Here is a 12,851-nt window from a genome sequence, read left to right on the forward strand (position 1 = left end):
TGGGAGATGCAGAGCTACCTGCTGTGTCTGTGCCTCTGAAGGTGCTAAAAGAGCACGTCTCAGCTCTGAAAGTCACTGGAAGTTTCAGAGCAATATAAAGGTGCAAACTCTTCCTTTTCTGAATTACTAATAACAATATATCTTCCATACAGCCCTGCATTTATGGGAGTATAATATTGCTGTTTTAGTTCCAAAAATATAGCACTAAAGCACATTAAAGAAAACTTTTTTTTTTCTTTTTCTTCTTCTTTTTTCTTTTTTCTTCTTCTTTTTTCTTTTTTCTTCTTTTACTGCTTAATGGATCCATTAGGAATTCATTTTTGTACCAGAGGTGGATGACAAAACTGCTGGTTGATGTCATTGCAACTCTTAACTTTTGGCCACATTTTGCCGCAACCCACTGATCAGTGCAAGTTCTGTGCTCCCCTGCTGTGAGCAGCCTGGAGCTGGGGGTGGGTGGCCATGTGCTCACAGGCTGACACTCAGCACTGTGAGAGTGCAAGAAGTGAGAGTGAATCTCCAGTGAAGCCAGGTGCTGCAAGCAGCCCTTGGGAGACCATTTTGATGACGTCCCAAAGCTTCAGCTGTCTGAGTCCAGCACAGCAGCATGTTTTATAGCCTTGAACTCTGCTGGTTCTACAAGCTTTGATATGCAGTGAGGTCATAATGTGTGTTTATGACAACAGCATTCACCGAGCTGAAGACTGTGATATCAAAGCTGAAATATTTCTACTTCACTGTATGATTAAATATCTTGAGGAAAAAAAAAATACAGAACTATCATGAACCTTTAAAGCGTATTTCTCTCATAAAGATAAAGGTTACCTCTACAATGTTGCCTCTGGAAATGTTCTGCCAGGTTGCTATAGCAACCTCTGCTATGTAAATTAGCAAGAGCCTTATCACAAGATTTTTAGATTGTTGGATTTAAAAAAAAAAAGGGGGAATAAGAGCTGAAGTGAAAAATAAGCTGGAGGAGCATCTAAAGGGACCAATTAGTAGTTACTTGTAGTCCACTGGCAACAAGATACTAAATGATTTTTTAAACTACTGCCTGAAAATGTTCATCCTGTCTGGAGAATGACAGTTTTCAACATTATTCCATTTTCCCCTTCTACAATATATACTGGAGAAGGTGGTAGTGCTTTGGATGAAGAAATTCCCTTTGAGGCTTAAAGCTAGTTTAGATAATTCACTTAAGCCACAGAGAAAAACACAGTGTCTGCAAACTTAAGACACTTAAGAAATTAAGAGACCAAATGAGGAGACACAGAAGAGGAATACCTAATTTTAAGAGTACCCCTAAGTTGTTGAATATCCTGAACTTGTGAAAATCACTGGAAGGTCATTGTTAGCACTCTGTTCTGCTTATAGATTGCTGATTAAAATAGCAATCAGAGTGCCAGGGGATTCATTTTCCAACCAGCCTCTCCATTTCAAAACGGACCATGAATTTCTGAATTTTCAGTGTCTAGTCCAAAGTCTACTGAAAGGCATCCGCTGACCTTTGTTGATTTTGAATTAATCCCTAGAGTATTGGGGACTGATCAGTTAGTTTACAGATGGTGGCAAACTACTGGGTCAAAGATCCCAAGCATGTTAGTTGTTAACTGCATTTGACACTATGATATTACACAGCGGTAAATGGAAAAGAATATGATTTTGGCTCTCATAAATGAGCTAGCAGGTAATGTGGGTGCCACGAGTAAAAGATTAGGTGATTCAAAGGACTATCTGTCTGATCAGGTGTCCATGTTATGAAACGCTTGAAAACTCCTATATTTAGATCATGTGAGTGAACAATACAATTTTTCCCAGTAGGAAACATTTCAGATGGAAACCTTATGCTGACCCAGCTCTTTGACAAAAGTCTGATTTTCACAGAAAGGAACCCCCTTAAAGGTACGATTCAGTGTTTTTGCTGTGAATTAAAAAATATGATGAAAACAAAAGACATGAGGGAGAGGAAAAATGAAGTATAACAGTGACATTTCTAGTGAAATAATTTGAACAAAAACATGTCTTCAGTGACGACTGGGATAGAAAACAAAAGCTTTGATGTGTATATATTCATCTTAATGATGCATGAAAAACCATTCAGATATATTTTTGGGATAGGTCATGATTAATACTCGGTTGCTTTTTTTCAGAGAAGTTCATAATTATGATTTTTTTTTTTTTCAATTTGCTTTTTCCTTTACATGCTCGGATTTTGCCTACATAATTTTTGCCCTGAAACATATTATGATTTACACTATGGATCAAGTGATAGTCAACATGTAATTTCAAAATAATATTTACTTTCTTTGTATTTACTTTCTTTATCTTACATGTTTAGATTGCTTAAAAGAAAGATTGCTTCTATCAAAGAAAGACGTTCTAGGAAAGGAAAAATTGGTTATTCCTGATAATTTAAGATTAAAAAACTATATTTCAGATTGATCACCAAAGTTTACACCTGAACCTTAGATTTTGTCTGTTTTTAAATATTGAACTTTAATTTAATTCTGCTTTTTTTTTCATTAGAAAGATGATCCAAAAACTATTTTTTTTATCCTGACTGGAGAAGAGAGGATAAGAGTGGATAGAAAAAAAAAAAAAAAAAAAAAAGATGAGACTTTTTTGTCTAGTATCTGATGAGATGTTCTAATTTTTCAGCCTACTGCTTTGTGTATCAGATTACCATAATAAGAATGAAGATAGGGATAGTCAAAAGGGAATGTTTTTAGGAAAAGGAAAGCAGAAGACATTCTCATTTTCTATTAAACATGTAATAAAGTGGAGAGAGCCACTAGGCATCTGGATGCAAGGGCAGGCCAGGGAACCCTACTGCTTCTGATCTTTGACAGTGAATTAAACTACTTACATAGCATCCTAACATGAAGGGCTGAAGAGGAGGAAGAACAGTTGTTGATATCCAAATCAGTGTTGCTAGACAGCAAGATGAGTAGGAGAATACAGCTTTGAGATTTAGTTCTTTAGAAAAATACCAGCAAACAGATGACTAGAAACATAAAACATGAAGTGGTTCATAACCACATAAAAAATAGATTTATGTTTTGGGCAGCAGCAAATCAAGGATGATTACATTGTTTGCCAACTACGTAATCCATGACATCATCCATGTCATATGATGACATTTGACATTAGTTTGGTAAGCCATAAGCCCACAAGCAAAAACCAGATATCTGTTTGTGGTTCAGGATAATGACTTGTCAGTAAGAATCAGATAATATCCCAGGCTTTCAGTGACAGTCTGCAACTTCGTGGAAATCCTCCTACATTTTAACAGTCATAAAGGTAGAAGACAACAGGTGTTTGATATGGCTGAGCTCATGAAACTTGGAGCATGCTCCACTGAGAATTCAGATGATACCAAAGTGAAATTTCAGTACATTTCAATGTAAATCTGGACTCCTTCGAGGCTTCTAAAGCATCTCTTTTTTTTATGTTCACATAAGCTCTGTGGGACAGCTTTGGTGCCAATCCCAATGGAGATCCTGGGGCAGGATCTTATTTAAACATCAAATGTTCCTACATTTTTCCTCTATTTCCATTTCTCCATTTGTGCCACTGCATAAATAATCACCTCATAAATAATGCCATTATAAATTCAGGTAAAGAGGGAACAATGGCATATCCTAATATTAATATGCTAAAGAAGGTTCTTATTACACCTATATTCTCTTTGCTGATCAGGATATGTAACTACGAGATGTTCTCAGCTAATTGTTGAAAAGGTATAGCTCAAGGACTCACTGAGCCAAAGCTCAGAGCTATCAAATAAAGATAGTGCTAATAAATGTAACACTAATTCCTGCTTCCTCACTTTGAAGAACACTTCTGTCAGCTTTATATCTTGCTTGTTGCCAGTCATAATCTCCTTCTGTTTATGGCTCCATAATTGATTTTGAATTAATGTGATCAGTGATCCTCTGCAGAATGGGCATCTCACGTGTGTGTGTCTGCTGCTTCTTAGCAAAGGTCCTTATGCAGGACGGGAAGCTAAGAGAGGTCAGCGCTATGCTCAGTTGATTTGAATATTAAACATTCTTTTCTGACCGTTCATGACATCCTCTTCACTGACTAGAAATCAATGGAGCTTTACTGCTGTGAAATGGGAAGGCTATCTTGACAAATCAGGTCTTTTCAGTGTGCAATTCAATTAAAACAGTACAATGAATTATACATCAACAGTGAACAAGATGTTTGACATGGTTATAGAGCTGCAGATGAGATCTGGTAGGTGACCTGTGGGCTCTGATCCTCCCGCTCTAGCTGCAGATTGTGATATCCAGCAGACCTCAAGGCTCTCCTTGGATTGGACCCCTGAAAGCCCTCCTTCTGTCTCTGTAATTAATGTGCTCTATGAAACAGAATAACATGTCGGATTAACAGCTCTCTTTTTATATACATGATTGCTTAGTAATAATAGCTAACAACTAAACAAAGCATTTATTACACCCGTAAAAGGGCAAAGCTGATAGCAAGGTATTATTTTCTTTCTCTGTTTCAACTTTGATACACAAATATGATTTCTTGGTTTGCATTCCAATCAAATGAAATGTCCTGTGATTTAACATACAAACCAAATGTTTCCATTTTTGTACTTACACAAGTAGGGCAGAGAAATCTTACCCCAAAATCCACCCTGCTTATTTAAATATGAAAACAGCATTTGACACAGTTCTGGCACAAAGCACTAAATCTCAAAGGCAGGAGCACTACGGGAACCCAGGAGGTGCAATTATTAACCCCTGATCAGTTTGAAATCTGAGACAGAAAGCATTGTCCAAGGATTTCAAAGGCATTATTTACACCTAGATAATGAAACCAGACAGAGGTCTCAGAATTACTGCATAAATGTTTTAATCACAGGGTACTTGTAGTTCTGTACTGCTGCCTGTTAAGTATTTTTTTTTATCCTTTTCTGGAAATGCAGTTTTGTACTTAACTGAAACAATTCAAGGTTAAGAAAGGTATATTTTTTAGTTCAGGCAAAAAAATGATTCAGTTGATTTTATTCTTACCTATTCAGGGGCAACTGTTTATGTGCATTGACTTAGATTTCACAAGACTTGTGTTACTTTTTCAATAAGTAGATGTATAAAAAAGCCAGAACCAATCTTTTGGATATATGCTTGTTCTGTACCCAAAAGAATAGGTTTCTGGACCAGATGGAGTTGTAGACTTTTTATATAAAACTAGTATAATATTATCAGTATAAATTGAGGAATAGGAAAATGGAATCTCATAAAACATTACTTTTATATTTTCTTTTTCAGGAGGCTACCATTTCACCTTCTATTACTCAGAATTCATAATATATATTACATAATTTTGCACATTCTCTAGCAGAATGCCTGGTGGTGTGCATCAAACAAATTGTTTCATAGGGGAACAGTGCTCTCCAGTGATCAAAGAAAGGAACTGTTTTTAGTTTTAAAATTGGTAATTGAGGTGTCCTGTATTTTATGTGGTTTTTAGTAGGATTATCTATAATATTCACATTTTCACTCCAAGTATTTTTTCCACTTCTTAATAAAATATGTCTTACAAGGCTAATTGTTTTATACACATGCTTCTACTTGAAATTCCAAAGGTTCTTTTTTTTTTTTTCTTTTTTAAGCGGGTACAGAAACACACACTTAAGAAAACTGAAATCATTTCTTGGCTAAATCATATGAATATTAGTAAGAGTTTATTTGAAAAACTAGTAATACATTATTTCCATGAAAGCTGTAAAGCTCTGACTCCAATTAATCATGAAAGTTATTGGAAGTATTCAGTGTAGTTTATTTTACATTTTCTTGAGAAATAGATTCCTGGATGATGTTCATTTAAAGAACTACACAAATTGTTAGACAAACTTTTATTAATTGTATACATGTAAGATGTAAGAGGTAGACAAAAAAAAAAGTAATCTTTGCTCTCATGTTAATTCTTGTTTCTCTGTAAGAGAAATATTAAGAATATATTAGCTCTTATTGCTTTATGTCAGTACACTTTTCTTCAAGCCAGCATAGACATAGTACAAGACTTGTCTTAAACAAATTGTTTCCTTCTCTAAACTAGATTTCTGGTAAACTCACATTCTTGCTATAGTTAACAGAGAGAGATAGGTATGTCATCCTTTTCTGAGACAGGTGAGATGAGCTGACTTCAAGATTAACTGTTAACTCCAAGGAATATAGAATGAGCCATGAGTACAAGCACAGATGTACACCCTGTAGATGATGATGACTAGTTGATATGAGTCTACACTATGCTGATGGGGATGAATCAAAATCCTAAATCTGAACTAACAAAACAACCTGCAAAAGAGGAAAAACATTTTCATTAAAACCAGATACCAAAGGTCTATTTTTAAAATGTTCATACACTTAAACAGACTTGTTATAAAGCACTTTTTCTTTTTAATCTCTGTTGAGATGCAGACATAAATCTCAATATGCATATACTAACATGCAGTACTAATAATGGCACAGCATTGCAGTCTACAAAAATAACAGAAAGATAAAAAAAATCTAAAGAGATTTTCCAGGACCTCTACAGAATGCCTGGAAATCTCCGTTCTTGATTCCAGTAAGAGATTAACTAAACCTTAGGCATAGGATACTTTGCTTTTCAGTAAAAAATCAGAATTACTGTGGGGTTTCATTAGGATTCAGCATCAGTCAATTTGATTTTGTTGCTAACATAGGAATGCAATTTTTAATCTAAAAATGTTATAGAACAATTTGTTTGTTTAATAGCAGGAGTGCTGACTTTGAAAATATAATACAGATTTAGAGGTTAAAGTCTATAGCCAGGTTCCATGTCTACTTATATTCATAGCACCTTTAGTCCTACTTAACTGCGTATTATGAAAATAATCCTTTAAAGTCAGTAAGTTGCAAGGCTGAGAATCTTTATTCCTCCTTAGTTACTTGTGTGGAAGATGGATGATCTAACCTTGGTAAATTTACTTTCTTACTCAAAAAGTGGCATCTCCATTTAATGTGAGTTATTGCACTGCCCAGGAATATTTCTTAGTGCTTACTCTTCACTTTGGTGAGCTCACAGCTTGACTTGTAAGTCACCATTGACCTCACATTGCCCTCTGAGTCATGTTTAGGCAATCATTTGGTAAAATCTCAACTTCAGAATTTTTAATCACTTTTCTTTTTCCACATTTCTTCCTCAGAAGAAGTTATTCAGTCACCTGATACATCTCTCTAGGTGATCTTCCTTCGCCTGCCCAACACATTGGCATGTGATGCAGTCCCACATCACATTCTTATCTCTATATTGGAAAAATATGAAGAGTGGACTATCCAGTAGATAAAGAATTGGTTAAATTATCATACTCAGGATTGTGGTCAATGGCTCTATGTCCACGTGAAGTCCAGCAATGAGTAGTGTCACCAGTCTTAGGGCCAGTTCTTCTCAACGTCCTTATCAGTGATTTCAATAGTAGGAATCAGTGTGCCCTCAGCAGGTTTTCTTATGACCCTAAGCTTATGCTTCACGGTGGCTGAAAATATAGAGAATTTTCCTAATTTTTTTTTTCTCCCATTCACTCCCCACGGTTGTAATACCACCAAATTTCTCTGAAATGGGATTTTTTTTCCCTAGGAATTTTCCGTCAATAGCTCCAAGATTGTTTAACAACAGTACTTTGAAAATTCTGTTTCTAATCTTGTAGACTGAGCTCCTAAGAGTTTTAGCATATGAGCTGTACAGATGTTAGAAATTATTATTCCTTTATGTCTTCCTTTGATTACTAATATCTTTACTTTTTTTTTTTTTTTTTTTTAATGTGTATACTCTTTATTCTCCCTGAGTTTTGCATATTTTCATTCAGTCCTTATTCTGACAAGTTCAATTTCAGTTCTGTTTGGAGTTTCTTTGACTTTCAGCCATGATATTCATGTTCATATTCTTGTGCCAAAGGCTAAAAAACACTTTAAGTAAGAAAATTTTAACAGTAAGCCAAATCTATCAGAGAAAGGAGAAAGGAGGCTTATTTAAGGATAAATTTGAAATATGTATCAGATTGAGTTTTTAAAGCACTTCAGCACTTGCAATATCAAATCCCATTGTCTTGCAATTAGACTGAGTTGCTGAAGTGCCTTAAGCAAATTTAAAAATGCAACACAAACTCCCAGGTCATTTAGTGAGTATCTGTACTGTAGATGAACTATTCAGGACCCAAAAGCTGCATGGAGATCCAGTGAGGCTCATTTATTCCTCATCTACAAACTAACTTTTGTAGGTGTGATGGCTCACTCCTTGCCAGGTCTCCACCCAGCCTGGTTGTTATGCTCAAGGCCTAGTGCATACAATGAGGTGCAAAGGACCTTATCCTTGGGAATAATAACAATCAAGATTTCACCATCGGTGCTCAGACACCTAATAACAGACACCTTGAAGTTCTATGAATCAATCATCTTACCCCATAAATAGCAAACAGCCTAAGATCCCATTGAAGAATTCCTCTTGCAAGAAGCTGGCTGCTCACCAGAACCTGTCCTTGAGTAGGCATTCCTCACAAGGTGCACAAAGATTCTCCCAGGACAGGGAGATGCCTTGTTGATACATCCTCAGTAAGTGATTTATTGTTTTTAAACTATACTAGCTTCACTAAGATTTGATCTTAGATTCATTATACACCCCTTACTCCATTCATAGCAAATAATCAAGGGTATCTATCCATTTTGAATCTTGTTAAATCGCTGCTATCATTGTTCAAATTATCATCTTATATTTATCTATATAAATAAATATTTTTCTGCCTTACTCTTATGAGTGAAGCATGCAGCGCTTTACTCTCCCTCCATGACAACAGACCATGTAGCTGCTGCTAGACCGTTTATTCAGGTTCATGCTGATACTGCATTACAATCTGAAGGGCAAACAACTTCATCTGTAATAGATTGGAATAGATGCAATGATTAAAGAAACTTAGAAGAGCATTCAGAACAAATTCTTCTCACAGCTAAGGAGTGACGTTTTCAAAAAGATGAGAGCTATTCTTTTTGTGCACACATAATTTTGATACAAAATGAAATTCACTGATGAACTGTGTTTGATTTCTGTAACACCTGAATCTCCATAATTTGGAGACCACTCATGGCCATGCATACAATGTTGAGCTATGGTTCTAATGTTTTAAATATCCATTCATGGAGTTGGAAGGAAAAATACTCCTACTTGTTATAATCCTGAAAAGTATCACATTCTTCTAGAGTCAGTGAAGCTATATTTTTATATATTGAAATTGTATTTCCTTCACATCACCCACACTACCTCAGTAAAATTACCTGTACTCATCAACAGGTGATCCCTTATGAAATACAGAATAGGAAAATATGCACTAGTCCTGAACTACACATGTATGAAACTGCTGTCTGCTACCAAAGAAAATGTGTAATGGCTGATCTCTCTCCCTGGCCTCAAGAGAGGCACTAATTTGGGTCTTTCTCCTTCAGTAAGTCACTTCCTCAATAAACTTGTAGGAACATAATTATTTTAAAGAATTTTACCCACATGACAAATTAGACTAAAATTACCAAGTGTATTTCAAAGTTTTCAAGAATGAACTGAAATACAAATGAAGTGGATTAGTACTCAAACTCACTTCATTAGGAAAACACATTATGTTTTCCATTCATACTAATAGTTATCAGAAATTCTCCTGAACATAAATATCGTATAAAATGCTATTGTAGATTGTATCCATCATAGACTCAGTTTACGAGAAATGAAGTTTGTCTATTAAGTGGTAAATAAAGAAACAAGAAAATAAATAAATATCTGAGTCTATTCCAGTATATGCACAACTTCCCTTCTCTATTTATTGAGCTCCTGAATAAGTTATTCATTTTCAGTTCCCAAAGTGCAATATTTTCCTGCCAACAAAACAACAAAGTAATACAAGAGCAGGTTTTTGGCTTTTTTTCCCCCTGTTCTTTTACCTAAAAGTTCTTCATATGTTTTATTTATATTTTTGTCATCCTAAGCAACACAAAATCTAGCATTCATTATGTGCATTTCCAAACAGGAAACTGAAGAGACAGTTCCCAGAAGCCTCTATGTTAACATTTAAAAATTGAAAAGCTGTAGATATAACAGAGACTATTGGGAGTTTCCTCTTGTTTTGTTGAGAGAAATATGAGGAAACTTTGGCTGAAAGTTCTCTGATAAAAAAAAAAAAAATCTCTGAAAAAAAAGTCCTTCTTTCTCAGAAAGAGAGAAAAGAGAGAGAGAAAGAAAACATGCCATGTATTAATATGGCATATTTCACATTCACTATCTCCTTGTCACTGTTCCCTTTAGTGACTTCTCATTTAAAAGAGGGTGAGATTCCTGTAAGTCTCTGTGAAACACAGAGCTCCAAATGGCATAGAAACATAGAATCACAGAATCAACAAGGTTGGAAAAGACCTCCAAGATCATCCAGTCCAATTGTCAGCCCATCACCAATGTTTCCAACTAAAACACGTCCCATAATACAACATCCAAATCTTTCTTGAACACCTTAAGGGACTGTGACTCACCGCATCCCTGGGCAGCTCAGTTCTGCACCTAACTACTGTTTTGGAAAACAAGTTTTTCCTAACTTCCAACCCTGGCACAACTTTAGGCCATTCCCTCTAGTCTGATCACTAATTGTACCGAAGACACCAATCCCCACCTCACCACAACCTTCCTTCAGGTAGTTGTGGAGTGTGATACTATTTTCCCTGAGTCTCCTCCATACTGAACAACCCCAGTTCCCTCAGCTGCTGCTCATAAGACCTGTGCTCCAGACCCCTCACCATCGTCAGTGCCCTTCTGTGAATACACTCTAGGGCCCCAAAGTTTTTCTTGTAGAGGGCCCCAGAACTTAACACAGTACTCAAGGTGTGGCCTCACCAGGGCTGAATACAGAAGGATAATCACTTCCCTACTTCTGCTGGCAACATTATTTCTGATACAGAGCCAGCATGCTGTTGGCCTTCTTGTCTACTTGGGTACACTGCTGGCTCCTGCTCAGCTGAGCATCGACAAACACCAGCAGGTCCATTTCTTTTACACAGTCTTCCAGCCACTCTGCCCCAAGTCTGTAGTGTTGCCTGGGGTTGTTGTGGCCAAAGTGCAGGACCTGGCATTTGGTCTTGTTGAACCTCATCCCATTGGCCTCAGCCTAGCCTGTCCAGCCTGTCCAGATCCCTCTGTAGGGCCTTCCTACCCCCAGGCAGATCAACACTACCTCCCAGCTTGGTGTCATTTGCAGACTTATTGAGGGTGCACTCTATGCCTTCATCCAGGTCATCAATACAGATACTGAATAGACAGGTCTCAGTACCAACCCCTGGGGAACACTGCTCATGACCAGTCCCCAGCTGGATTTAACTCCATTCACCACCACTCTCTGGGAATGTATCACATGTATCACAGAGAGCCAGATGACATTAATATGAAACCATGATTTTGCTACTAAACGCAAAGTTTAATCAGAATTTTCTTCAGGATTTTAGCTGCTTTGGCAGCATGTGATAATACTGCTTTTTTTTTCACTTGTCATGTAGGTCTCACTCATTCAGAGCTGCTGCTTTGGAGTAGGCCCAGAACCAGAGCAACCGGAGAAACTGATCTCAAGGTATGATAGGTTTGTGGGCTTCCTTTGTCAGGGAAACACTCACACAGCAGAGTGACCCTCCAGCAAAGGGCAGCTCTCATGAGACACACTGATGTGGGCATTTCCAGGGCAACGGAGGACAAATCTGCACTCTTAGAAGCCTCATAGAGAGCAGTGACTAGTCACTGCCCACCACGTACGAGGTGGGCAAACAGTGTGGGTGCGACCTGTACAGACTTTGTACATCGCACTTACCCCTACTATCCCTACTGCTGTTTCACATAGGCACACAGCTGTCAGCTACCTGAAGAAAATAAAGAGGAACTACAAGGAGAAGTAGTGAAGAACTCAGGAGCACAGGTAGTCCTCTCATCAATCCTTCAGGTTAAGGGAATGGGGAGGGAAAGGACTGACAGAATTAAGAAAATCAGTAAATGGCTAAGGGAGTGATGCTGTGAACAGGAAGTTGGTCACTTATGTCATGGAACTAATTTTGAAAAATCTGCTCTTCTGGGTGAGAATGGGTTTCATCTGTCAGACTGGGGGAAGACCATCTTTGTCAGAAAGCTTTCCAATTTAATTAAGAGTGCTTTAAACTAGAGTTGTGAAAGGCTGCAGACAGAGGTTGGTCATCAACGGCTCTATGTCCAGGTAGAGGCCGGTAACGAGCGGTGTCCCCCAAGGGTCTGTCTTGGGACGGGTGCTCTTCAACATCTTTATCAATGACATCAATGGCGGAATTGAGGGCACCCTCAGCAAGTTTGCTGACGACACCGAGATGAGTGGTGCGGTTGACATGGTAGAAGGAAGGAATGCCATTCAGAGGGACCTTGAGGGGCTAGAAAGGTGGGCCAGGTGAACCTGATGAGGTTCAACACAGCAAAGTGCAGAGTTCTGCACTTGGGCCGGAGGAATCCCAGGCATCCATACAGACTGGAAGGAGCAGTCCTTGAGAGCAGCCCTGCAGAGAAGGACCTGGGTGACTTGATGGATGAAAAGCTTAATATGAGCCAGCAGTGTGCTCTTGCAGCTCAGAAAACAAATGATATACTGGGCTCCATGAGAAGAGGGGTGGCCAGCAGGGACAGGGAGGTGATTGTCCCCATCTACTCTGCTCTTGTGGGGCCCCATCTGGAGTACTGTGTCCAGGTCTGGAGCTCCCAGTGCAAGAAAGACAGGGAGCTGCTGGAGAGGGTACAGAAGAGAGCCACGAAGATTATCAGGGGACTGGAGCACCTCCCCTGTG

Source organism: Tetrao urogallus (genome assembly GCF_951394365.1).
Source record: "Tetrao urogallus genome assembly, chromosome: 3".
NCBI classification, from domain to species: Eukaryota; Metazoa; Chordata; class Aves; order Galliformes; family Phasianidae; genus Tetrao; species Tetrao urogallus.